This window comes from Eucyclogobius newberryi, unplaced genomic scaffold, assembly GCF_026437365.1.
Source record: "Eucyclogobius newberryi isolate DKJ021-1_F unplaced genomic scaffold, fEucNew1.0.hap1 SCAF_29, whole genome shotgun sequence".
Lineage (NCBI taxonomy): Eukaryota > Metazoa > Chordata > Actinopteri > Gobiiformes > Gobiidae > Eucyclogobius > Eucyclogobius newberryi.
The window spans coordinates 55,519-80,376 of record NW_027315934.1 but is presented as its reverse complement, the minus strand read 5'-3'; the positions used below and the strand labels follow the sequence as shown (position 1 = coordinate 80,376).

At 41.2% G+C, this 24,858-nt stretch overlaps 11 non-coding genes across 11 annotated transcripts; all 11 read right to left on the bottom strand.

Annotated features, from left to right (window-relative positions):
- Positions 1–2,187: 2,187 nt before the first annotated feature.
- Positions 2,188–2,260, bottom strand: trnac-gca (transfer RNA cysteine (anticodon GCA)). The gene has a single exon. It is a non-coding gene; the product is annotated as a tRNA-Cys (tRNA).
- A 2,531-nt stretch (positions 2,261–4,791) lies between these two features.
- On the bottom strand, positions 4,792–4,864 carry trnaf-gaa (transfer RNA phenylalanine (anticodon GAA)). The gene has a single exon. It is a non-coding gene; the product is annotated as a tRNA-Phe (tRNA).
- A 2,145-nt stretch (positions 4,865–7,009) lies between these two features.
- On the bottom strand, positions 7,010–7,082 carry trnaf-gaa (transfer RNA phenylalanine (anticodon GAA)). The gene has a single exon. It is a non-coding gene; the product is annotated as a tRNA-Phe (tRNA).
- Positions 7,083–9,106: 2,024 nt separating this feature from the next.
- trnaf-gaa (transfer RNA phenylalanine (anticodon GAA)) lies at positions 9,107–9,179 on the bottom strand. Its single transcript has one exon. It is a non-coding gene; the product is annotated as a tRNA-Phe (tRNA).
- Positions 9,180–11,202: 2,023 nt separating this feature from the next.
- trnaf-gaa (transfer RNA phenylalanine (anticodon GAA)) lies at positions 11,203–11,275 on the bottom strand. Its single transcript has one exon. It is a non-coding gene; the product is annotated as a tRNA-Phe (tRNA).
- Positions 11,276–13,420: 2,145 nt separating this feature from the next.
- Positions 13,421–13,493, bottom strand: trnaf-gaa (transfer RNA phenylalanine (anticodon GAA)). The gene has a single exon. It is a non-coding gene; the product is annotated as a tRNA-Phe (tRNA).
- A 2,024-nt stretch (positions 13,494–15,517) lies between these two features.
- On the bottom strand, positions 15,518–15,590 carry trnaf-gaa (transfer RNA phenylalanine (anticodon GAA)). Its single transcript has one exon. It is a non-coding gene; the product is annotated as a tRNA-Phe (tRNA).
- A 2,024-nt stretch (positions 15,591–17,614) lies between these two features.
- On the bottom strand, positions 17,615–17,687 carry trnaf-gaa (transfer RNA phenylalanine (anticodon GAA)). Its single transcript has one exon. It is a non-coding gene; the product is annotated as a tRNA-Phe (tRNA).
- A 2,022-nt stretch (positions 17,688–19,709) lies between these two features.
- On the bottom strand, positions 19,710–19,782 carry trnaf-gaa (transfer RNA phenylalanine (anticodon GAA)). Its single transcript has one exon. It is a non-coding gene; the product is annotated as a tRNA-Phe (tRNA).
- Positions 19,783–21,927: 2,145 nt separating this feature from the next.
- On the bottom strand, positions 21,928–22,000 carry trnaf-gaa (transfer RNA phenylalanine (anticodon GAA)). The gene has a single exon. It is a non-coding gene; the product is annotated as a tRNA-Phe (tRNA).
- Positions 22,001–24,144: 2,144 nt separating this feature from the next.
- trnaf-gaa (transfer RNA phenylalanine (anticodon GAA)) lies at positions 24,145–24,217 on the bottom strand. Its single transcript has one exon. It is a non-coding gene; the product is annotated as a tRNA-Phe (tRNA).
- Between the last annotated feature and the right edge of the window lie 641 nt (positions 24,218–24,858).

Sequence of the window (24,858 nt, the reverse complement as noted above, 5' to 3'; positions counted from 1 at the left end):
AGCATTTCTTTGTGATGGCCTTTTTCTCTACAGCCAAAAGTATGTTCCAAGGGTATCCATTTATTGTGTCCATGGCAGGAGTGTTGAGGCCCAAGTACATAGTTTTAAATTTGAGTGGGATGGCAAAGTCAAAAACAGTCTGCAGTGCCCTGTGAATTTCAGTCCATTATTTTTGAGCAACAGCACAGCCCCAAAACACCTGATAGTGGTTTGCCTGCTGGGTTCTCCAGCAGTTAGCATTTCCTTGTGAATAATGGGCACTTTGACATGGTGTGGTGAAAAAAACATATTTTTCCCCTTCAGGCATGTGATTTTGTGGTCTTCCTCAGGGCTGTTCCTACATTTCCACACTCTTGGTCAGACAAAACCAGGTTCACTTCTCGTTCCCATTGGTTTAGAATATACTTAGCAGAACGTTGTCCAGATTACCAATGCATTGAGATCATTTAGAAATGATTCCCCTCGCAAGTTCTGATTGATTGGCTTCAACGAAGATTACTGTCAGAGGATTATAGTGGTCATTTCTTTGTTTCATTTCTTGCTTATAATAAGTCCTATAAAAGTCCTGTCTCTCCAAGTCAAAGGATTCCTTCAACACATCAATGCTTTTCATTTGATTTTCTTTTGCAATGCGGTGAAACGTTTACGCCTTTTGTAATCCAGGCGTTGAATCATAAGCTTGGTCATAAGAAAACCAGCTCCAGATTTTAACAGCTTTGTTTAGTTTGTATGCTTTGGTTAGCTCCTTTCAGGGGGTAAGCACAGATTTTACCCAAAGATTCTTCATGTTTCTGCACTTTTTCAAAAGAGTAACGCTACTCTCGGGGCACTCAACGTTCCACTGAGATTTGAACTCGGATCGCTGGATTCAAAGTGTGCTAACCATTACACCATGGAACCGCAGACTGCTCCTTGGAAGGATAACGGTGATCCAAAGCTACAAGTCTTACATCAATCATCCCTTGCCCAAAAAATGAGAAACAAGGAGTGCAAACAGTGCAAACAATCTTGATGTGCAGCAATACTTTTCCCTCTCTTAATGCAAAGTGTAGCAGCAGTAAACTTGAGGGAGAAAGGTATGGGTTTGAGGGCTCTTCTTGTGGGCTTTACTGTCCTTGTAAATCTTTTTCATAGACAAAAAGTAGGCATTTCCTGTTAACTAAACAGGCCCTTTGACCAAGGAAGCCCCAGCACCGTAATGATTTCCTGGTTTCCTTACATAATTACATTCAGTGGTTACTTGTGGGATTGTATTTCTTGCTTGCTCTGGCAAGGTGAGCAGTCGTCCCTGGGTGGGCTTGAACCACCAACTTTTCGCCTACCAGCAGAACGCGCTAGCCGATTGCGCCACAGAGGCGAGAATCTTGACATACCCGTAACAGGGTTACCCCTCTAATTGCAATTAGAAATGAAGAAAAACTCTGGATTCAGAGCGCTAACCGCTATACCGTTGTCTTTACATCAATCATCCCTTGCCCAAAAAATGAGAAACAAGGAGTGCAAACAGTGCAAACAATCTTGATGTGCAGCAATACTTTTCCCTCTCTTAATGCAAAGTGTAGCAGCAGTAAACTTGAGGGAGAAAGGTATGGGTTTGAGGGCTCTTCTTGTGGGCTTTACTGTCCTTGTAAATCTTTTTCATAGACAATAGAGTAGGCATTTCCTTTTTACTAAACAGGCCCTAAACGAACCACCAACCTTTCGCCTACCAGCAGAACACGCTAGCCGATTGCGCCACAGAGGCGAGAATCTTGACATACCCGTAAAAGGGTTACCCCTCTAATTGCAATTAGAAATGAATAAAAACTCTGGATTCAGAGCTCTAACCGCTATACCGTTGAACCACACCTTTCTACAGGATGTCCTGTTTTGAAAATAAGTATGACATTTGATCATTGGGCTATATCAAAGAGAGCAGCATTGAAGTAGGCAAACTTCTGCTTCATGGTTTCATTGTGTGGTGGTCATCACATCTGCCCTACACGCAGAAGGTCTTGGGTACAACATTCAGCAAAACCAAACATGTTACCAAACATGTTCATGCTAACAATGTTCCAACGAAAGCATGCTGTTTATGTTTTATAGATCCTTTCCAGGCCATTTATGTCCTGATCTCGCAAAATATCCAATAGACCCAGCATTCCTATTCATTGTATTTTTGAGCAAAGACTAACATTCAGGTACACCTGCCGAAACCCGGGATTGAACCAGGGACCTTTAGATCTGCAGTCTAACGCTCTCCCAACTGTGCTATTTTGGCTACTTTTTCACCGAATTAGGCAAGGGATCAAAACGTGTGGCATAACGTAGCGAGAAAATGAACTAGTTCTGTGTGTCCTTTTTTCTTTTCTTTCGATTAAACATAAAACAATACAGGACACGACCAGGGAGCAAAAATCGAAATAAAAAGAACATAAATAGCACTAAACATAAAATAAAAACAAAATCACATTTAAATGAAAATAGGGGTCCTACTTGGTCCAAAGTCGATCAAATTAGTGCTTATCCAAATTAAGCCTGAATGTCACTGTTTTCCATTCATCCAATGTCTAATGTCTGTTACTATGTCAGTCAAGTCTTTGATCGTTGGCGTGGTTGGTGTCGAGCATTTCTTTGTGATGGCCTTTTTCTCTACAGCCAAAAGTATGTTCCAAGGGTATCCATTTATTGTGTCCATGGCAGGAGTGTTGAGGCCCAAGTACATAGTTTTAAATTTGAGTGGGATGGCAAAGTCAAAAACAGTCTGCAGTGCCCTGTGAATTTCAGTCCATTATTTTTGAGCAACAGCACAGCCTCAAAACACCTGATAGTGGTTTGCCTGCTGGGTTCTCCAGCAGTTAGCATTTCCTTGTGAATAATGGGCACTTTGACATGGTGTGGTGAAAAAAACATATTTTTCCCCTTCAGGCATGTGATTTTGTGGTCTTCCTCAGGGCTGTTCCTACATTTCCACACTCTTGGTCAGACAAAACCAGGTTCACTTCTCGTTCCCATTGGTTTAGAATATACTTAGCAGAACGTTGTCCAGATTACCAATGCATTGAGATCATTTAGAAATGATTCCCCTCGCAAGTTCTGATTGATTGGCTTCAACGAAGATTACTGTCAGAGGATTATAGTGGTCATTTCTTTGTTTCATTTCTTGCTTATAATAAGTCCTATAAAAGTCCTGTCTCTCCAAGTCAAAGGATTCCTTCAACACATCAATGCTTTTCATTTGATTTTCTTTTGCAATGCGGTGAAACGTTTACGCCTTTTGTAATCCAGGCGTTGAATCATAAGCTTGGTCATAAGAAAACCAGCTCCAGATTTTAACAGCTTTGTTTAGTTTGTATGCTTTGGTTAGCTCCTTTCAGGGGGTAAGCACAGATTTTACCCAAAGATTCTTCATGTTTCTGCACTTTTTCAAAAGAGTAACGCTACTCTCGGGGCACTCAACGTTCCACTGAGATTTGAACTCGGATCGCTGGATTCAAAGTGTGCTAACCATTACACCATGGAACCGCAGACTGCTCCTTGGAAGGATAACGGTGATCCAAAGCTACAAGTCTTACATCAATCATCCCTTGCCCAAAAAATGAGAAACAAGGAGTGCAAACAGTGCAAACAATCTTGATGTGCAGCAATACTTTTCCCTCTCTTAATGCAAAGTGTAGCAGCAGTAAACTTGAGGGAGAAAGGTATGGGTTTGAGGGCTCTTCTTGTGGGCTTTACTGTCCTTGTAAATCTTTTTCATAGACAAAAAGTAGGCATTTCCTGTTAACTAAACAGGCCCTTTGACCAAGGAAGCCCCAGCACCGTAATGATTTCCTGGTTTCCTTACATAATTACATTCAGTGGTTACTTGTGGGATTGTATTTCTTGCTTGCTCTGGCAAGGTGAGCAGTCGTCCCTGGGTGGGCTCGAACCACCAACTTTTCGCCTACCAGCAGAACGCGCTAGCCGATTGCGCCACAGAGGCGAGAATCTTGACATACCCGTAACAGGGTTACCCCTCTAATTGCAATTAGAAATGAAGAAAAACTCTGGATTCAGAGCGCTAACCGCTATACCGTTGTCTTTACATCAATCATCCCTTGCCCAAAAAATGAGAAACAAGGAGTGCAAACAGTGCAAACAATCTTGATGTGCAGCAATACTTTTCCCTCTCTTAATGCAAAGTGTAGCAGCAGTAAACTTGAGGGAGAAAGGTATGGGTTTGAGGGCTCTTCTTGTGGGCTTTACTGTCCTTGTAAATCTTTTTCATAGACAATAGAGTAGGCATTTCCTTTTTACTAAACAGGCCCTAAACGAACCACCAACCTTTCGCCTACCAGCAGAACACGCTAGCCGATTGCGCCACAGAGGCGAGAATCTTGACATACCCATAAAAGGGTTACCCCTCTAATTGCAATTACAAATGAAGAAAAACTCTGGATTCAGAGCGCTAACCGCTATACCGTTGAACCACACCTTTCTACAGGATGTCCTGTTTTGAAAATAAGTATGACATTTGATCATTGGGCTATATCAAAGAGAGCAGCATTGAAGTAGGCAAACTTCTGCTTCATGGTTTCATTGTGTGGTGGTCATCACATCTGCCCTACACGCAGAAGGTCTTGGGTACAACATTCAGCAAAACCAAACATGTTACCAAACATGTTCATGCTAACAATGTTCCAACGAAAGCATGCTGTTTATGTTTTATAGATCCTTTCCAGGCCATTTATGTCCTGATCTCGCAAAATATCAAATAGACCCAGCATTCCTATTCATTGTATTTTTGAGCAAAGACTAACAATCATGTACACCTGCCGAAACCCGGGATTGAACCAGGGACCTTTAGATCTTCAGTCTAACGCTCTCCCAACTGAGCTATTTCGGCTACTTTTTCAGCAAATTAGGCAAGGGAGCGAAACGTGTGGCATAACGTAGCGAGAAAATGAACTAGTTCTGTGTGTCCTTTTTTCTTTTCTTTTGATTAAACATAAAACAATACAGGACACGACCAGGGAGCAAAAATCGAAATAAAAAGAACATAAATAGCACTAAACATAAAATAAAAACAAAATCACATTTAAATGAAAATAGGGGTCCTACTTGGTCCAAAGTCGATCAAATTAGTGCTTATCCAAATTAAGCCTGAATGTCACTGTTTTCCATTCATCCAATGTCTAATGTCTGTTACTATGTCAGTCAAGTCTTTGATCGTTGGCGTGGTTGGTGTCGAGCATTTCTTTGTGATGGCCTTTTTCTCTACAGCCAAAAGTATGTTCCAAGGGTATCCATTTATTGTGTCCATGGCAGGAGTGTTGAGGCCCAAGTACATAGTTTTAAATTTGAGTGGGATGGCAAAGTCAAAAACAGTCTGCAGTGCCCTGTGAATTTCAGTCCATTATTTTTGAGCAACAGCACAGCCCCACAACACCTAATAGTGGTTTGCCTGCTGGGTTCTCCAGCAGTTAGCATTTCCTTGTGAATAATGGGCACTTTGACATGGTGTGGTGAAAAAAACATATTTTTCCCCTTCAGGCATGTGATTTTGTGGTCTTCCTCAGGGCTGTTCCTACATTTCCACACTCTTGGTCAGACAAAACCAGGTTCACTTCTCGTTCCCATTGGTTTAGAATATACTTAGCAGAACGTTGTCCAGATTACCAATGCATTGAGATCATTTAGAAATGATTCCCCTCGCAAGTTCTGATTGATTGGCTTCAACGAAGATTACTGTCAGAGGATTATAGTGGTCATTTCTTTGTTTCATTTCTTGCTTATAATAAGTCCCATAAAAGTCCTGTCTCTCCAAGTCAAAGGATTCCTTCAACACATCAATGCTTTTCATTTGATTTTCTTTTGCAATGCGGTGAAACGTTTACGCCTTTTGTAATCCAGGCGTTGAATCATAAGCTTGGTCATAAGAAAACCAGCTCCAGATTTTAACAGCTTTGTTTAGTTTGTATGCTTTGGTTAGCTCCTTTCAGGGGGTAAGCACAGATTTTACCCAAAGATTCTTCATGTTTCTGCACTTTTTCAAAAGAGTAACGCTACTCTCGGGGCACTCAAGGTTCCACTGAGATTTGAACTCGGATCGCTGGATTCAAAGTGTGCTAACCATTACACCATGGAACCGCAGACTGCTCCTTGGAAGGATAACAGTGATCCAAAGCTACAAGTCTTACATCAATCATCCCTTGCCCAAAAAATGAGAAACAAGGAGTGCAAACAGTGCAAATAATCTTGATGTGCAGCAATACTTTTCCCTCTCTTAATGCAAAGTGTAGCAGCAGTAAACTTGAGGGAGAAAGGTATGGGTTTGAGGGCTCTTCTTGTGGGCTTTACTGTCCTTGTAAATCTTTTTCATAGACAAAAGAGTAGGCATTTCCTGTTAACTAAACAGGCCCTTTGACCAAGGAAGCCCCAGCGCCGTAATGCTTTCCTGGTTTCCTTACATAATTACATTCAGTGGTTACTTGTGGGATTGTATTTCTTGCTTGCTCTGGCAAGGTGAGCAGTCGTCCCTGGGTGGGCTCGAACCACCAACTTTTCGCCTACCAGCAGAACGCGCTAGCCGATTGCGCCACAGAGGCGAGAATCTTGACATACTCGTAAAAGGGTTACCCCTCTAATTGCAATTAGAAATGAAGAAAAACTCTGGATTCAGAGCGCTAACCGCTATACCGTTGAACCACACCTTTCTACAGGATGTCCTGTTTTGAAAATAAGTATGACATTTGATCATTGGGCTATATCAAAGAGAGCAGCATTGAAGTAGGCAAACTTCTGCTTCATGGTTTCATTGTGTGGTGGTCATCACATCTGCCCTACACGCAGAAGGTCTTGGGTACAACATTCAGCAAAACCAAACATGTTACCAAACATGTTCATGCTAACAATGTTCCAACGAAAGCATGCTGTTTATGTTTTATAGATCCTTTCCAGGCCATTTATGTCCTGATCTCGCAAAATATCCAATAGACCCAGCATTCCTATTCATTGTATTTTTGAGCAAAGACTAACATTCAGGTACACCTGCCGAAACCCGGGATTGAACCAGGGACCTTTAGATCTTCAGTCTAACGCTCTCCCAACTGAGCTATTTCGGCTACTTTTTCACCAAATTAGGCAAGGGAGCGAAATTTGTGGCATAACGTAGCGAGAAAATGAACTAGTTCTGTGTGTCCTTTTTTCTTTTCTTTCGATTAAACATAAAACAATACAGGACACGACCAGGGAGCAAAAATCGAAATAAAAAGAACATAAATAGCACTAAACATAAAATAAAAACAAAATCACATTTAAATGAAAATAGGGGTCCTACTTGGTCCAAAGTCGATCAAATTAGTGCTTAACCAAATTAAGTCTGAATGTCACTGTTTTCCATTCATCCAATGTCTAATGTCTGTTACTATGTCAGTCAAGTCTTTGATCGTTGGCGTGGTTGGTGTCGAGCATTTCTTTGTGATGGCCTTTTTCTCTACAGCCAAAAGTATGTTCCAAGGGTATCCATTTATTGTGTCCATGGCAGGAGTGTTGAGGCCCAAGTACATAGTTTTAAATTTGAGTGGGATGGCAAAGTCAAAAACAGTCTGCAGTGCCCTGTGAATTTCAGTCCATTATTTTTGAGCAACAGCACAGCCCCAAAACACCTGATAGTGGTTTGCCTGCTGGGTTCTCCAGCAGTTAGCATTTCCTTGTGAATAATGGGCACTTTGACATGGTGTGGTGAAAAAAACATATTTTTCCCCTTCAGGCATGTGATTTTGTGGTCTTCCTCAGGGCTGTTCCTACATTTCCACACTCTTGGTCAGACTAAACCAGGTTCACTTCTCGTTCCCATTGGTTTAGAATATAATTAGCAGAACGTTGTCCAGATTACCAATGCATTGAGATCATTTAGAAATGATTCCCCTCGCAAGTTCTGATTGATTGGTTTCAACGAAGATTACTGTCAGAGGATTATAGTGGTCATTTCTTTGTTTCATTTCTTGCTCATAATAAGTCCTATAAAAGTCCTGTCTCTCCAAGTCAAAGGATTCCTTCAAAACGTCAATGCTTTTCATTTGATTTTCTTTTGCAATGCGGTGAAACGTTTACGCCTTTTGTAATCCAGGCGTTGAATCATAAGCTTGGTCATAAGAAAACCAGCTCCAGATTTTAACAGCTTTGTTTAGTTTGTATGCTTTGGTTGGCTCCTTTCAGGGGGTAAGCACAGATTTTACCCAAAGATTCTTCATGTTTCTGCACTTTTTCAAAAGAGTAACGCTACTCTCGGGGCACTCAAGGTTCCACTGAGATTTGAACTCGGATCGCTGGATTCAAAGTGTGCTAACCATTACACCATGGAACCGCAGACTGCTCCTTGGAAGGATAACGGTGATCCAAAGCTACAAGTCTTTACATCAATCATCCCTTGCCCAAAAAATGAGAAACAAGGCTGTGCAAACAGTGCAAACAATCTTGATGTGCAGCAATACTTTTCCCTCTCTTAATGCAAAGTGTAGCAGCAGTAAACTTGAGGGAGAAAGGTATGGGTTTGAGGGCTCTTCTTGTGGGCTTTACTGTCCTTGTAAATCTTTTTTCATAGACAATAGAGTAGGCATTTCCTTTTTACTAAACAGGCCCTAAACGAACCACCAACCTTTCGCCTACCAGCAGAACGCGCTAGCCGATTGCGCCACAGAGGCGAGAATCTTGACATACCTGTAAAAGGGTTACCCCTCTAATTGCAATTAGAAATGAAGAAAAACTCTGGATTCAGAGCGCTAACCGCTATACCGTTGAACCACACCTTTCTACAGGATGTCCTGTTTTGAAAATAAGTATGACATTTGATCATTGGGCTATATCAAAGAGAGCAGCATTGAAGTAGGCAAACTTCTGCTTCATGGTTTCATTGTGTGGTGGTCATCACATCTGCCCTACACGCAGAAGGTCTTGGGTACAACATTCAGCAAAACCAAACATGTTACCAAACATGTTCATGCTAACAATGTTCCAACGAAAGCATGCTGTTTATGTTTTATAGATCCTTTCCAGGCCATTTATGTCCTGATCTCGCAAAATATCCAATAGACCCAGCATTCCTATTCATTGTATTTTTGAGCAAAGACTAACAATCATGTACACCTGCCGAAACCCAGGATTGAACCAGGGACCTTTAGATCTTCAGTCTAACGCTCTCCCAACAGAGCTATTTCGGCTACTTTTTCAGCAAATTAGGCAAGGGAGGGAAACGTGTGGCATAACGTAGCGAGAAAATGAACTAGTTCTGTGTGTCCTTTTTTCTTTTCTTTTGATTAAACATAAAACAATACAGGACGCGACCAGGGAGCAAAAATCGAAATAAAAAGAACATAAATAGCACTAAACATAAAATAAAAACAAAATCACATTTAAATGAAAATAGGGGTCCTACTTGGTCCAAAGTCGATCAAATTAGTGCTTATCCAAATTAAGCCTGAATGTCACTGTTTTCCATTCATCCAATGTCTAATGTCTGTTACTATGTCAGTCAAGTCTTTGATCGTTGGCGTGGTTGGTGTCGAGCATTTCTTTGTGATGGCCTTTTTCTCTACAGCCAAAAGTATGTTCCAAGGGTATCCATTTATTGTGTCCATGGCAGGAGTGTTGAGGCCCAAGTACATAGTTTTAAATTTGAGTGGGATGGCAAAGTCAAAAACAGTCTGCAGTGCCCTGTGAATTTCAGTCCATTATTTTTGAGCAACAGCACAGCCCCAAAACACCTGATAGTGGTTTGCCTGCTGGGTTCTCCAGCAGTTAGCATTTCCTTGTGAATAATGGGCACTTTGACATGGTGTGGTGAAAAAAAACATATTTTTCCCCTTCAGGCATGTGATTTTGTGGTCTTCCTCAGGGCTGTTCCTACATTTCCACACTCTTGGTCAGACTAAACCAGGTTCACTTCTCGTTCCCATTGGTTTAGAATATAATTAGCAGAACGTCGTCCAGATTACCAATGCATTGAGATCATTTAGAAATGATTCCCCTCGCAAGTTCTGATTGATTGGTTTCAACGAAGATTACTGTCAGAGGATTATAGTGGTCATTTCTTTGTTTCATTTCTTGCTCATAATAAGTCCTATAAAAGTCCTGTCTCTCCAAGTCAAAGGATTCCTTCAAAACGTCAATGCTTTTCATTTGATTTTCTTTTGCAATGCGTTGAAACGTTTACGCCTTTTGTAATCCAGGCGTTGAATCATAAGCTTGGTCATAAGAAAACCAGCTCCAGATTTTAACAGCTTTGTTTAGTTTGTATGCTTTGGTTAGCTCCTTTCAGGGGGTAAGCACAGATTTTACCCAAAGATTCTTCATGTTTCTGCACTTTTTCAAAAGAGTAACACTACTCTCGGGGCACTCAAGGTTCCACTGAGATTTGAACTCGGATCGCTGGATTCAAAGTGTGCTAACCATTACACCATGGAACCGCAGACTGCTCCTTGGAAGGATAACGGTGATCCAAAGCTACAAGTCTTTACATCAATCATCCCTTGCCCAAAAAATGAGAAACAAGGAGTGCAAACAGTGCAAACAATCTTGATGTGCAGCAATACTTTTCCCTCTCTTAATGCAAAGTGTAGCAGCAGTAAACTTGAGGGAGAAAGGTATGGGTTTGAGGGCTCTTCTTGTGGGCTTTACTGTCCTTGTAAATCTTTTTCATAGACAATAGAGTAGGCATTTCCTTTTTACTAAACAGGCCCTAAACGAACCACCAACCTTTCGCCTACCAGCAGAACACGCTAGCCGATTGCGCCACAGAGGCGAGAATCTTGACATACCCATAAAAGGGTTACCCCTCTAATTGCAATTACAAATGAAGAAAAACTCTGGATTCAGAGCGCTAACCGCTATACCGTTGAACCACACCTTTCTACAGGATGTCCTGTTTTGAAAATAAGTATGACATTTGATCATTGGGCTATATCAAAGAGAGCAGCATTGAAGTAGGCAAACTTCTGCTTCATGGTTTCATTGTGTGGTGGTCATCACATCTGCCCTACACGCAGAAGGTCTTGGGTACAACATTCAGCAAAACCAAACATGTTACCAAACATGTTCATGCTAACAATGTTCCAACGAAAGCATGCTGTTTATGTTTTATAGATCCTTTCCAGGCCATTTATGTCCTGATCTCGCAAAATATCAAATAGACCCAGCATTCCTATTCATTGTATTTTTGAGCAAAGACTAACAATCATGTACACCTGCCGAAACCCGGGATTGAACCAGGGACCTTTAGATCTTCAGTCTAACGCTCTCCCAACTGAGCTATTTCGGCTACTTTTTCAGCAAATTAGGCAAGGGAGCGAAACGTGTGGCATAACGTAGCGAGAAAATGAACTAGTTCTGTGTGTCCTTTTTTCTTTTCTTTTGATTAAACATAAAACAATACAGGACACGACCAGGGAGCAAAAATCGAAATAAAAAGAACATAAATAGCACTAAACATAAAATAAAAACAAAATCACATTTAAATGAAAATAGGGGTCCTACTTGGTCCAAAGTCGATCAAATTAGTGCTTATCCAAATTAAGCCTGAATGTCACTGTTTTCCATTCATCCAATGTCTAATGTCTGTTACTATGTCAGTCAAGTCTTTGATCGTTGGCGTGGTTGGTGTCGAGCATTTCTTTGTGATGGCCTTTTTCTCTACAGCCAAAAGTATGTTCCAAGGGTATCCATTTATTGTGTCCATGGCAGGAGTGTTGAGGCCCAAGTACATAGTTTTAAATTTGAGTGGGATGGCAAAGTCAAAAACAGTCTGCAGTGCCCTGTGAATTTCAGTCCATTATTTTTGAGCAACAGCACAGCCCCACAACACCTAATAGTGGTTTGCCTGCTGGGTTCTCCAGCAGTTAGCATTTCCTTGTGAATAATGGGCACTTTGACATGGTGTGGTGAAAAAAACATATTTTTCCCCTTCAGGCATGTGATTTTGTGGTCTTCCTCAGGGCTGTTCCTACATTTCCACACTCTTGGTCAGACAAAACCAGGTTCACTTCTCGTTCCCATTGGTTTAGAATATACTTAGCAGAACGTTGTCCAGATTACCAATGCATTGAGATCATTTAGAAATGATTCCCCTCGCAAGTTCTGATTGATTGGCTTCAACGAAGATTACTGTCAGAGGATTATAGTGGTCATTTCTTTGTTTCATTTCTTGCTTATAATAAGTCCCATAAAAGTCCTGTCTCTCCAAGTCAAAGGATTCCTTCAACACATCAATGCTTTTCATTTGATTTTCTTTTGCAATGCGGTGAAACGTTTACGCCTTTTGTAATCCAGGCGTTGAATCATAAGCTTGGTCATAAGAAAACCAGCTCCAGATTTTAACAGCTTTGTTTAGTTTGTATGCTTTGGTTAGCTCCTTTCAGGGGGTAAGCACAGATTTTACCCAAAGATTCTTCATGTTTCTGCACTTTTTCAAAAGAGTAACGCTACTCTCGGGGCACTCAAGGTTCCACTGAGATTTGAACTCGGATCGCTGGATTCAAAGTGTGCTAACCATTACACCATGGAACCGCAGACTGCTCCTTGGAAGGATAACAGTGATCCAAAGCTACAAGTCTTACATCAATCATCCCTTGCCCAAAAAATGAGAAACAAGGAGTGCAAACAGTGCAAATAATCTTGATGTGCAGCAATACTTTTCCCTCTCTTAATGCAAAGTGTAGCAGCAGTAAACTTGAGGGAGAAAGGTATGGGTTTGAGGGCTCTTCTTGTGGGCTTTACTGTCCTTGTAAATCTTTTTCATAGACAAAAGAGTAGGCATTTCCTGTTAACTAAACAGGCCCTTTGACCAAGGAAGCCCCAGCGCCGTAATGCTTTCCTGGTTTCCTTACATAATTACATTCAGTGGTTACTTGTGGGATTGTATTTCTTGCTTGCTCTGGCAAGGTGAGCAGTCGTCCCTGGGTGGGCTCGAACCACCAACTTTTCGCCTACCAGCAGAACGCGCTAGCCGATTGCGCCACAGAGGCGAGAATCTTGACATACTCGTAAAAGGGTTACCCCTCTAATTGCAATTAGAAATGAAGAAAAACTCTGGATTCAGAGCGCTAACCGCTATACCGTTGAACCACACCTTTCTACAGGATGTCCTGTTTTGAAAATAAGTATGACATTTGATCATTGGGCTATATCAAAGAGAGCAGCATTGAAGTAGGCAAACTTCTGCTTCATGGTTTCATTGTGTGGTGGTCATCACATCTGCCCTACACGCAGAAGGTCTTGGGTACAACATTCAGCAAAACCAAACATGTTACCAAACATGTTCATGCTAACAATGTTCCAACGAAAGCATGCTGTTTATGTTTTATAGATCCTTTCCAGGCCATTTATGTCCTGATCTCGCAAAATATCCAATAGACCCAGCATTCCTATTCATTGTATTTTTGAGCAAAGACTAACATTCAGGTACACCTGCCGAAACCCGGGATTGAACCAGGGACCTTTAGATCTTCAGTCTAACGCTCTCCCAACTGAGCTATTTCGGCTACTTTTTCACCAAATTAGGCAAGGGAGCGAAATTTGTGGCATAACGTAGCGAGAAAATGAACTAGTTCTGTGTGTCCTTTTTTCTTTTCTTTCGATTAAACATAAAACAATACAGGACACGACCAGGGAGCAAAAATCGAAATAAAAAGAACATAAATAGCACTAAACATAAAATAAAAACAAAATCACATTTAAATGAAAATAGGGGTCCTACTTGGTCCAAAGTCGATCAAATTAGTGCTTAACCAAATTAAGTCTGAATGTCACTGTTTTCCATTCATCCAATGTCTAATGTCTGTTACTATGTCAGTCAAGTCTTTGATCGTTGGCGTGGTTGGTGTCGAGCATTTCTTTGTGATGGCCTTTTTCTCTACAGCCAAAAGTATGTTCCAAGGGTATCCATTTATTGTGTCCATGGCAGGAGTGTTGAGGCCCAAGTACATAGTTTTAAATTTGAGTGGGATGGCAAAGTCAAAAACAGTCTGCAGTGCCCTGTGAATTTCAGTCCATTATTTTTGAGCAACAGCACAGCCCCAAAACACCTGATAGTGGTTTGCCTGCTGGGTTCTCCAGCAGTTAGCATTTCCTTGTGAATAATGGGCACTTTGACATGGTGTGGTGAAAAAAACATATTTTTCCCCTTCAGGCATGTGATTTTGTGGTCTTCCTCAGGGCTGTTCCTACATTTCCACACTCTTGGTCAGACTAAACCAGGTTCACTTCTCGTTCCCATTGGTTTAGAATATAATTAGCAGAACGTTGTCCAGATTACCAATGCATTGAGATCATTTAGAAATGATTCCCCTCGCAAGTTCTGATTGATTGGTTTCAACGAAGATTACTGTCAGAGGATTATAGTGGTCATTTCTTTGTTTCATTTCTTGCTCATAATAAGTCCTATAAAAGTCCTGTCTCTCCAAGTCAAAGGATTCCTTCAAAACGTCAATGCTTTTCATTTGATTTTCTTTTGCAATGCGGTGAAACGTTTACGCCTTTTGTAATCCAGGCGTTGAATCATAAGCTTGGTCATAAGAAAACCAGCTCCAGATTTTAACAGCTTTGTTTAGTTTGTATGCTTTGGTTGGCTCCTTTCAGGGGGTAAGCACAGATTTTACCCAAAGATTCTTCATGTTTCTGCACTTTTTCAAAAGAGTAACGCTACTCTCGGGGCACTCAAGGTTCCACTGAGATTTGAACTCGGATCGCTGGATTCAAAGTGTGCTAACCATTACACCATGGAACCGCAGACTGCTCCTTGGAAGGATAACGGTGATCCAAAGCTACAAGTCTTTACATCAATCATCCCTTGCCCAAAAAATGAGAAACAAGGCTGTGCAAACAGTGCAAACAATCTTGATGTGCAGCAATACTTTTCCCTCTCTTAATGCAAAGTGTAGCAGCAGTAAACTTGAGGGAGAAAGGTATGGGTTTGAGGGCTCTTCTTGTGGGCTTTACTGTCCTTGTAAATCTTTTTTCATAGACAATAGAGTAGGCATTTCCTTTTTACTAAACAGGCCCTAAACGAACCACCAACCTTTCGCCTACCAGCAGAACGCGCTAGCCGATTGCGCCACAGAGGCGAGAATCTTGACATACCTGTAAAAGGGTTACCCCTCTAATTGCAATTAGAAATGAAGAAAAACTCTGGATTCAGAGCGCTAACCGCTATACCGTTGAACCACACCTTTCTACAGGATGTCCTGTTTTGAAAATAAGTATGACATTTGATCATTGGGCTATATCAAAGAGAGCAGCATTGAAGTAGGCAAACTTCTGCTTCATGGTTTCATTGTGTGGTGGTCATCACATCTGCCCTACACGCAGAAGGTCTTGGGTACAACATTCAGCAAAACCAAACATGTTACCAAACATGTTCATGCTAACAATGTTCCAACGAAAGCATGCTGTTTATGTTTTATAGATCCTTTCCAGGCCATTTATGTCCTGATCTCGCAAAATATCCAATAGACCCAGCATTCCTATTCATTGTATTTTTGAGCAAAGACTAACAATCATGTACACCTGCCGAAACCCAGGATTGAACCAGGGACCTTTAGATCTTCAGTCTAACGCTCTCCCAACAGAGCTATTTCGGCTACTTTTTCAGCAAATTAGGCAAGGGAGGGAAACGTGTGGCATAACGTAGCGAGAAAATGAACTAGTTCTGTGTGTCCTTTTTTCTTTTCTTTTGATTAAACATAAAACAATACAGGACGCGACCAGGGAGCAAAAATCGAAATAAAAAGAACATAAATAGCACTAAACATAAAATAAAAACAAAATCACATTTAAATGAAAATAGGGGTCCTACTTGGTCCAAAGTCGATCAAATTAGTGCTTATCCAAATTAAGCCTGAATGTCACTGTTTTCCATTCATCCAATGTCTAATGTCTGTTACTATGTCAGTCAAGTCTTTGATCGTTGGCGTGGTTGGTGTCGAGCATTTCTTTGTGATGGCCTTTTTCTCTACAGCCAAAAGTATGTTCCAAGGGTATCCATTTATTGTGTCCATGGCAGGAGTGTTGAGGCCCAAGTACATAGTTTTAAATTTGAGTGGGATGGCAAAGTCAAAAACAGTCTGCAGTGCCCTGTGAATTTCAGTCCATTATTTTTGAGCAACAGCACAGCCCCAAAACACCTGATAGTGGTTTGCCTGCTGGGTTCTCCAGCAGTTAGCATTTCCTTGTGAATAATGGGCACTTTGACATGGTGTGGTGAAAAAAAACATATTTTTCCCCTTCAGGCATGTGATTTTGTGGTCTTCCTCAGGGCTGTTCCTACATTTCCACACTCTTGGTCAGACTAAACCAGGTTCACTTCTCGTTCCCATTGGTTTAGAATATAATTAGCAGAACGTCGTCCAGATTACCAATGCATTGAGATCATTTAGAAATGATTCCCCTCGCAAGTTCTGATTGATTGGTTTCAACGAAGATTACTGTCAGAGGATTATAGTGGTCATTTCTTTGTTTCATTTCTTGCTCATAATAAGTCCTATAAAAGTCCTGTCTCTCCAAGTCAAAGGATTCCTTCAAAACGTCAATGCTTTTCATTTGATTTTCTTTTGCAATGCGTTGAAACGTTTACGCCTTTTGTAATCCAGGCGTTGAATCATAAGCTTGGTCATAAGAAAACCAGCTCCAGATTTTAACAGCTTTGTTTAGTTTGTATGCTTTGGTTAGCTCCTTTCAGGGGGTAAGCACAGATTTTACCCAAAGATTCTTCATGTTTCTGCACTTTTTCAAAAGAGTAACACTACTCTCGGGGCACTCAAGGTTCCACTGAGATTTGAACTCGGATCGCTGGATTCAAAGTGTGCTAACCATTACACCATGGAACCGCAGACTGCTCCTTGGAAGGATAACGGTGATCCAAAGCTACAAGTCTTTACATCAATCATCCCTTGCCCAAAAAATGAGAAACAAGGCTGTGCAAACAGTGCAAACAATCTTGATGTGCAGCAATACTTTTCCCTCTCTTAATGCAAAGTGTAGCAGCAGTAAACTTGAGGGAGAAAGGTATGGGTTTGAGGGCTCTTCTTGTGGGCTTTACTGTCCTTGTAAATCTTTTTCATAGACAATAGAGTAGGCATTTCCTTTTTACTAAACAGGCCCTAAACGAACCACCAACCTTTCGCCTACCAGCAGAACGCGCTAGCCGATTGCGCCACAGAGGCGAGAATCTTGACATACCCATAAAAGGGTTACCCCTCTAATTGCAATTAGAAATGAAGAAAAACTCTGGATTCAGAGCGCTAACCGCTATACCGTTGAACCACACCTTTCTACAGGATGTCCTGTTTTGAAAATAAGTATGACATTTGATCATTGGGCTATATCAAAGAGAGCAGCATTGAAGTAGGCAAACTTCTGCTTCATGGTTTCATTGTGTGGTGGTCATCACATCTGCCCTACACGCAGAAGGTCTTGGGTACAACATTCAGCAAAACCAAACATGTTACCAAACATGTTCATGCTAACAATGTTCCAACGAAAGCATGCTGTTTATGTTTTATAGATCCTTTCCAGGCCATTTATGTCCTGATCTCGCAAAATATCCAATAGACCCAGCATTCCTATTCATTGTATTTTTGAGCAAAGACTAACATTCAGGTACACCTGCCGAAACCCGGGATTTAACCAGGGACCTTTAGATCTTCAGTCTAACGCTCTCCCAACTGAGCTATTTCGGCTACTTTTTAGTGAATTAGGCAAGGGAGCGAAATTTGTGGCATAACGTAGCGAGAAAATGAACTAGTTCTGTGTGTCCTTTTTTCTTTTCTTTCGATTAAACATAAAACAATACAGGACACGACCAGGGAGCAAAAATCGAAATAAAAAGAACATAAATAGCACTAAACATAAAATAAAAACAAAATCACATTTAAATGAAAATAGGGGTCCTACTTGGTCCAAAGTCGATCAAATTAGTGCTTAACCAAATTAAGTCTGAATGTCACTGTTTTCCATTCATCCAATGTCTAATGTCTGTTACTATGTCAGTCAAGTCTTTGATCGTTGGCGTGGTTGGTGTCGAGCATTTCTTTGTGATGGCCTTTTTCTCTACAGCCAAAAGTATGTTCCAAGGGTATCCATTTATTGTGTCCATGGCAGGAGTGTTGAGGCCCAAGTACATAGTTTTAAATTTGAGTGGGATGGCAAAGTCAAAAACAGTCTGCAGTGCCCTGTGAATTTCAGTCCATTATTTTTGAGCAACAGCACAGCCCCAAAACACCTGATAGTGGTTTGCCTGCTGGGTTCTCCAGCAGTTAGCATTTCCTTGTGAATAATGGGCACTTTGACATGGTGTGGTGAAAAAAACATATTTTTCCCCTTCAGGCATGTGATTTTGTGGTCTTCCTCAGGGCTGTTCCTACATTTCCACACTCTTTGTCAGACTAAACCAGGTTCACTTCTCGTTCCCATTGGTTTAGAATATAATTAGCAGAACGTCGTCCAGATTACCAATGCATTGAGATCATTTAGAAATGATTCCCCTCGCAAGTTCTGATTGATTGGTTTCAACGAAGATTACTGTCAGAGGATTATAGTGGTCATTTCTTTGTTTCATTTCTTGCTCATAATAAGTCCTATAAAAGTCCTGTCTCTCCAAGTCAAAGGATTCCTTCAAAACGTCAATGCTTTTCATTTGATTTTCTTTTGCAATGCGGTGAAACGTTTACGCCTTTTGTAATCCAGGCGTTGAATCATAAGCTTGGTCATAAGAAAACCAGCTCCAGATTTTAACAGCTTTGTTTAGTTTGTATGCTTTGGTTAGCTCCTTTCAGGGGGTAAGCACAGATTTTACCCAAAGATTCTTCTTGTTTCTGCACTTTTTCAAAAGAGTAACGCTACTCTCGGGGCACTCAAGGTTCCACTGAGATTTGAACTCGGATCGCTGGATTCAAAGTGTGCTAACCATTACACCATGGAACCGCAGACTGCTCCTTGGAAGGATAACGGTGATCCAAAGCTACAAGTCTTTACATCAATCATCCCTTGCCCAAAAAATGAGAAACAAGGCTGTGCAAACAGTGCAAACAATCTTGATGTGCAGCAATACTTTTCCCTCTCTTAATGCAAAGTGTAGCAGCAGTAAACTTGAGGGAGAAAGGTATGGGTTTGAGGGCTCTTCTTGTGGGCTTTACTGTCCTTGTAAATCTTTTTCATGGACAATAGAGTAGGCATTTCCTTTTTACTAAACAGGCCCTAAACGAACCACCAACCTTTCGCCTACCAGCAGAACACGCTAGCCGATTGCGCCACAGAGGCGAGAATCTTGACACACCCATAAAAGGGTTACCCCTCTAATTGCAATTAGAAATGAAGAAAAACTCTGGATTCAGAGCGCTAACCGCTATACCGTTGAACCACACCTTTCTACAGGATGTCCTGTTTTGAAAATAAGTATGACATTTGATCATTGGGCTATATCAAAGAGAGCAGCATTGAAGTAGGCAAACTTCTGCTTCATGGTTTCATTGTGTGGTGGTCATCACATCTGCCCTACACGCAGAAGGTCTTGGGTACAACATTCAGCGAAACCAAACATGTTACCAAACATGTTCATGCTAACAATGTTCCAACGAAAGCATGCTGTTTATGTTTTATAGATCCTTTCCAGGCCATTTATGTCCTGATCTCGCAAAATATCCAATAGACCCAGCATTCCTATTCATTGTATTTTTGAGCAAAGACTAACAATCATGTACACCTGCCGAAACCTGGGATTGAACCAGGGACCTTTAGATCTTCAGTCTAACGCTCTCCCAACTGAGCTATTTCAGCTACTTTTTCAGCAAATTAGGCAAGGGAGCGAAACGTGTGGCATAACGTAGCGAGAAAATGAACTAGTTCCGTGTGTCCTTTTTTCTTTTATTTTGATTAAACATAAAACAATACAGGACGCGACCAGGGAGCAAAAATCGAAATAAAAAGAACATAAATAGCACTTAACATAAAATAAAAACAAAATCACATTTAAATGAAAATAGGGGTCCTACTTGGTCCAAAGTCGATCAAATTAGTGCTTATCCAAATTAAGCCTGAATGTCACTGTTTTCCATTCATCCAATGTCTAATGTCTGTTACTATGTCAGTCAAGTCTTTGATCGTTGGCGTGGTTGGTGTCGAGCATTTCTTTGTGATGGCCTTTTTCTCTACAGCCAAAAGTATGTTCCAAGGGTATCCATTTATTGTGTCCATGGCAGGAGTGTTGAGGCCCAAGTACATAGTTTTAAATTTGAGTGGGATGGCAAAGTCAAAAACAGTCTGCAGTGCCCTGTGAATTTCAGTCCATTATTTTTGAGCAACAGCACAGCCCCAAAACACCTGATAGTGGTTTGCCTGCTGGGTTCTCCAGCAGTTAGCATTTCCTTGTGAATAATGGGCACTTTGACATGGTGTGGTGAAAAAAACATATTTTTCCCCTTCAGGCATGTGATTTTGTGGTCTTCCTCAGGGCTGTTCCTACATTTCCACACTCTTGGTCAGACAAAACCAGGTTCACTTCTCGTTCCCATTGGTTTAGAATATACTTAGCAGAACGTCGTCCAGATTACCAATGCATTGAGATCATTTAGAAATGATTCCCCTCGCAAGTTCTGATTGATTGGTTTCAACAAAGATTACTGTCAGAGGATTATAGTGGTCATTTCTTTGTTTCATTTCTTGCTCATAATAAGTCCTATAAAAGTCCTGTCTCTCCAAGTCAAAGGATTCCTTCAAAACGTCAATGCTTTTCATTTGATTTTCTTTTGCAATGCGGTGAAACGTTTACGCCTTTTGTAATCCAGGCGTTGAATCATAAGCTTGGTCATAAGAAAACCAGCTCCAGATTTTAACAGCTTTGTTTAGTTTGTATGCTTTGGTTGGCTCCTTTCAGGGGGTAAGCACAGATTTTACCCAAAGATTCTTCATGTTTCTGCACTTTTTCAAAAGAGTAACGCTACTCTCGGGGCACTCAACGTTCCACTGAGATTTGAACTCGGATCGCTAGATTCAAAGTGTGCTAACCATTACACCATGGAACCGCAGACTGCTCCTTGGAAGGATAACGGTGATCCAAAGCTACAAGTCTTTACATCAATCATCCCTTGCCCAAAAAATGAGAAACAAGGCTGTGCAAACAGTGCAAACAATCTTGATGTGCAGCAATACTTTTCCCTCTCTTAATGCAAAGTGTAGCAGCAGTAAACTTGAGGGAGAAAGGTATGGGTTTGAGGGCTCTTCTTGTGGGCTTTACTGTCCTTGTAAATCTTTTTCATAGACAAAAAGTAGGCATTTCCTGTTAACTAAACAGGCCCTTTGACCAAGGAAGCCCCAGCGCCGTAATGATTTCCTGGTTTCCTTACATAATTACATACTGTGGTTACTTGTGGGATTGTATTTCTTGCTTGCTCTGGCAAGGTGAGCAGTCGTCCCTGGGTGGGCTTGAACCACCAACTTTTCGCCTACCAGCAGAACGCGCTAGCCGATTGTGCCACAGAGGCGAGAATCTTGACATACCCGTAAAAGGGTTACCCCTCTAATTGCAATTAGAAATGAAGAAAAACTCTGGATTCAGAGCGCTAACCGCTATACCGTTGAACCACACCTTTCTACAGGATGTCCTGTTTTGAAAATAAGTATGACATTTATCATTGGGCTATATCAAAGAGAGCAGCATTGAAGTAGGCAAACTTCTGCTTCATGGTTTCATTGTGTGGTGGTCATCACATCTGCCCTACACGCAGAAGGTCTTGGGTACAACATTCAGCAAAACCAAACATGTTACCAAACATGTTCATGCTAACAATGTTCCAACGAAAGCATGCTGTTTATGTTTTATAGATCCTTTCCAGGCCATTTATGTCCTGATCTCGCAAAATATCCAATAGACCCAGCATTCCTATTCATTGTATTTTTGAGCAAAGACTAACATTCAGGTACACCTGCCGAAACCCGGGATTGAACCAGGGACCTTTAGATCTTCAGTCTAACGCTCTCCCAACTGAGCTATTTCGGCTACTTTTTCAGCAAATTAGGCAAGGGATCGAAACGTGTGGCATAACGTAGTGAGAAAATGAACTAGTTCTGTGTGTCCTTTTTTCTTTTCTTTCGATGAAACATAAAACAATACAGGACACGACCAGGGAGCAAAAATCGAAATAAAAAGAACATAAATAGCACTAAACATAAAATAAAAACAAAATCACATTTAAATGAAAATAGGGGTCCTACTTGGTCCAAAGTCAATCAAATTAGTGCTTGTCCAAATTAAGCCTGAATGTCACTGTTTTCCATTCATCCAATGTCTAATGTCTGTTACTATGTCAGTCAAGTCTTTGATCGTTGGCGTGGTTGGTGTCGAGCATTTCTTTGTGATGGCCTTTTTCTCTACAGCCAAAAGTATGTTCCAAGGGTATCCATTTATTGTGTCCATGGCAGGAGTGTTGAGGCCCAAGTACATAGTTTTAAATTTGAGTGGGATGGCAAAGTCAAAAACAGTCTGCAGTGCCCTGTGAATTTCAGTCCATTATTTTTGAGCAACAGCACAGCCCCAAAACACCTGATAGTGGTTTCCCTGCTGGGTTCTCCAGCAGTTAGCATTTCCTTGTGAATAATGCACACTTTGACATGGTGTGGTGAAAAAAACATATTTTTCCCCTTCAGGCATGTGATTTTGTGGTCTTCCTCAGGGCTGTTCCTACATTTCCACACTCTTGGTCAGACAAAACCAGGTTCACTTCTCGTTCCCATTGGTTTAGAATATACTTAGCAGAACGTTGTCCAGATTACCAATGCATTGAGATCATTTAGAAATGATTCCCCTCGCAAGTTCTGATTGATTGGCTTCAACGAAGATTACTGTCAGAGGATTATAGTGGTCATTTCTTTGTTTCATTTCTTGCTTATAATAAGTCCTATTAAAGTCCTGTCTCTCCAAGTCAAAGGATTCCTTCAACACATCAATGCTTTTCATTTGAGTTTCTTTTGCAATGCGGTGAAACGTTTACGCCTTTTGTAATCCAGGCGTTGAATCATAAGCTTGGTCATAAGAAAACCAGCTCCAGATTTTAACAGCTTTGTTTAGTTTGTATGCTTTGGTTAGCTCCTTTCAGGGGGTAAGCACAGATTTTACCCAAAGATTCTTCATGTTTCTGCACTTTTTCAAAAGAGTAACGCTACTCTCGGGGCACTCAAGGTTCCACTGAGATTTGAACTCGGATCGCTGGATTCAAAGTGTGCTAACCATTACACCATGGAACCGCAGACTGCTCCTTGGAAGGATAACGGTGATCCAAAGCTACAAGTCTTTACATCAATCATCCCTTGCCCAAAAAATGAGAAACAAGGAGTGCAAACAGTGCAAAGAATCTTGATGTGCAGCAATACTTTTCCCTCTCTTAATGCAAAGTGTAGCAGCAGTGAACTTGAGGGAGAAAGGTATGGGTTTGAGGGCTCTTCTTGTGGGCTTTACTGTCCTTGTAAATCTTTTTCATAGACAAAAAGTAGGCATTTCCTGTTAACTAAACAGGCCCTTTGACCAAGGAAGCCCCAGCGCCGCAATGATTTCCTGGTTTCCTTACATAATTACATACTGTGGTACTTGTGGGATTGTATTTCTTGCTTGCTCTGGCAAGGTGAGCAGTCGTCCCTGAGTGGGCTCGAACCACCAACTTTTCGCCTACCAGCAGAACGCGCTAGCCGATTGCGCCACAGAGGCGAGAATCTTGACATACCCGTAAAAGGGTTACCCCTCTAATTGCAATTAGAAATGAAGAAAAACTCTGGATTCAGAGCGCTAACCGCTATACCGTTGAACCACACCTTTCTACAGGATGTCCTGTTTTGAAAATAAGTATGACATTTGATCATTGGGCTATATCAAAGAGAGCAGCATTGAAGTAGGCAAACTTCTGCTTCATGGTTTCATTGTGTGGTGGTCATCACATCTGCCCTACACGCAGAAGGTCTTGGGTACAACATTCAGCAAAACCAAACATGTTACCAAACATGTTCATGCTAACAATGTTCCAACGAAAGCATGCTGTTTATGTTTTATAGATCCTTTCCAGGCCATTTATGTCCTGATCTCGCAAAATATCCAATAGACCCAGCATTCCTATTCATTGTATTTTTGAGCAAAGACTAACATTCAGGTACACCTGCCGAAACCCGGGATTGAACCAGGGACCTTTAGATCTTCAGTCTAACGCTCTCCCTACTGAGCTATTTCGGCTGCTTTTTCAGCAAATTAGGCAAGGGAGCGAAACGTGTGGCATAACGTAGCGAGAAAATGAACTAGTTCTGTGTGTCCTTTTTTCTTTTCTTTCGATGAAACATAAAACAATACAGGACACGACCAGGGAGCAAAAATCGAAATAAAAAGAACATAAATAGCACTGAACATAAAATAAAAACAAAATCACATTTAAATGAAAATAGGGGTCCTACTTGGTCCAAAGTCGATCAAATTAGTGCTTATCCAAACTAACCCTTTAAGCGCCAAAGTCGCAGAAATGCAACTTTACCGTACAAGGGAATTAATGAAATAATAGTAGAAAATGAATCACTTCAGTCATTGGTCGGTTCGGTGCAACTTCCCTTTATTAGCCAGGTATGATCCAGGGCAGATCCGGTAAGGAAAAAAATGGCTGGAGGAAGTACACGTGGCATGCAATTTACAGCAGATTCTGACTCTGAAGGAAATTATCTCCCCGAGAGTGACTATGGATTTCCAAGTGGAGATGAAGGGACTTCGAAACAACGGACAGGTGCAAAGGACAGACGGAGGCGAGGAACCAGTGGAACCAGTGGCTGCAGTAAAACTTGCCCGGTGGATGAGAGCTGGGACATGCTGAGAGAGGTCGAGGTATTTGA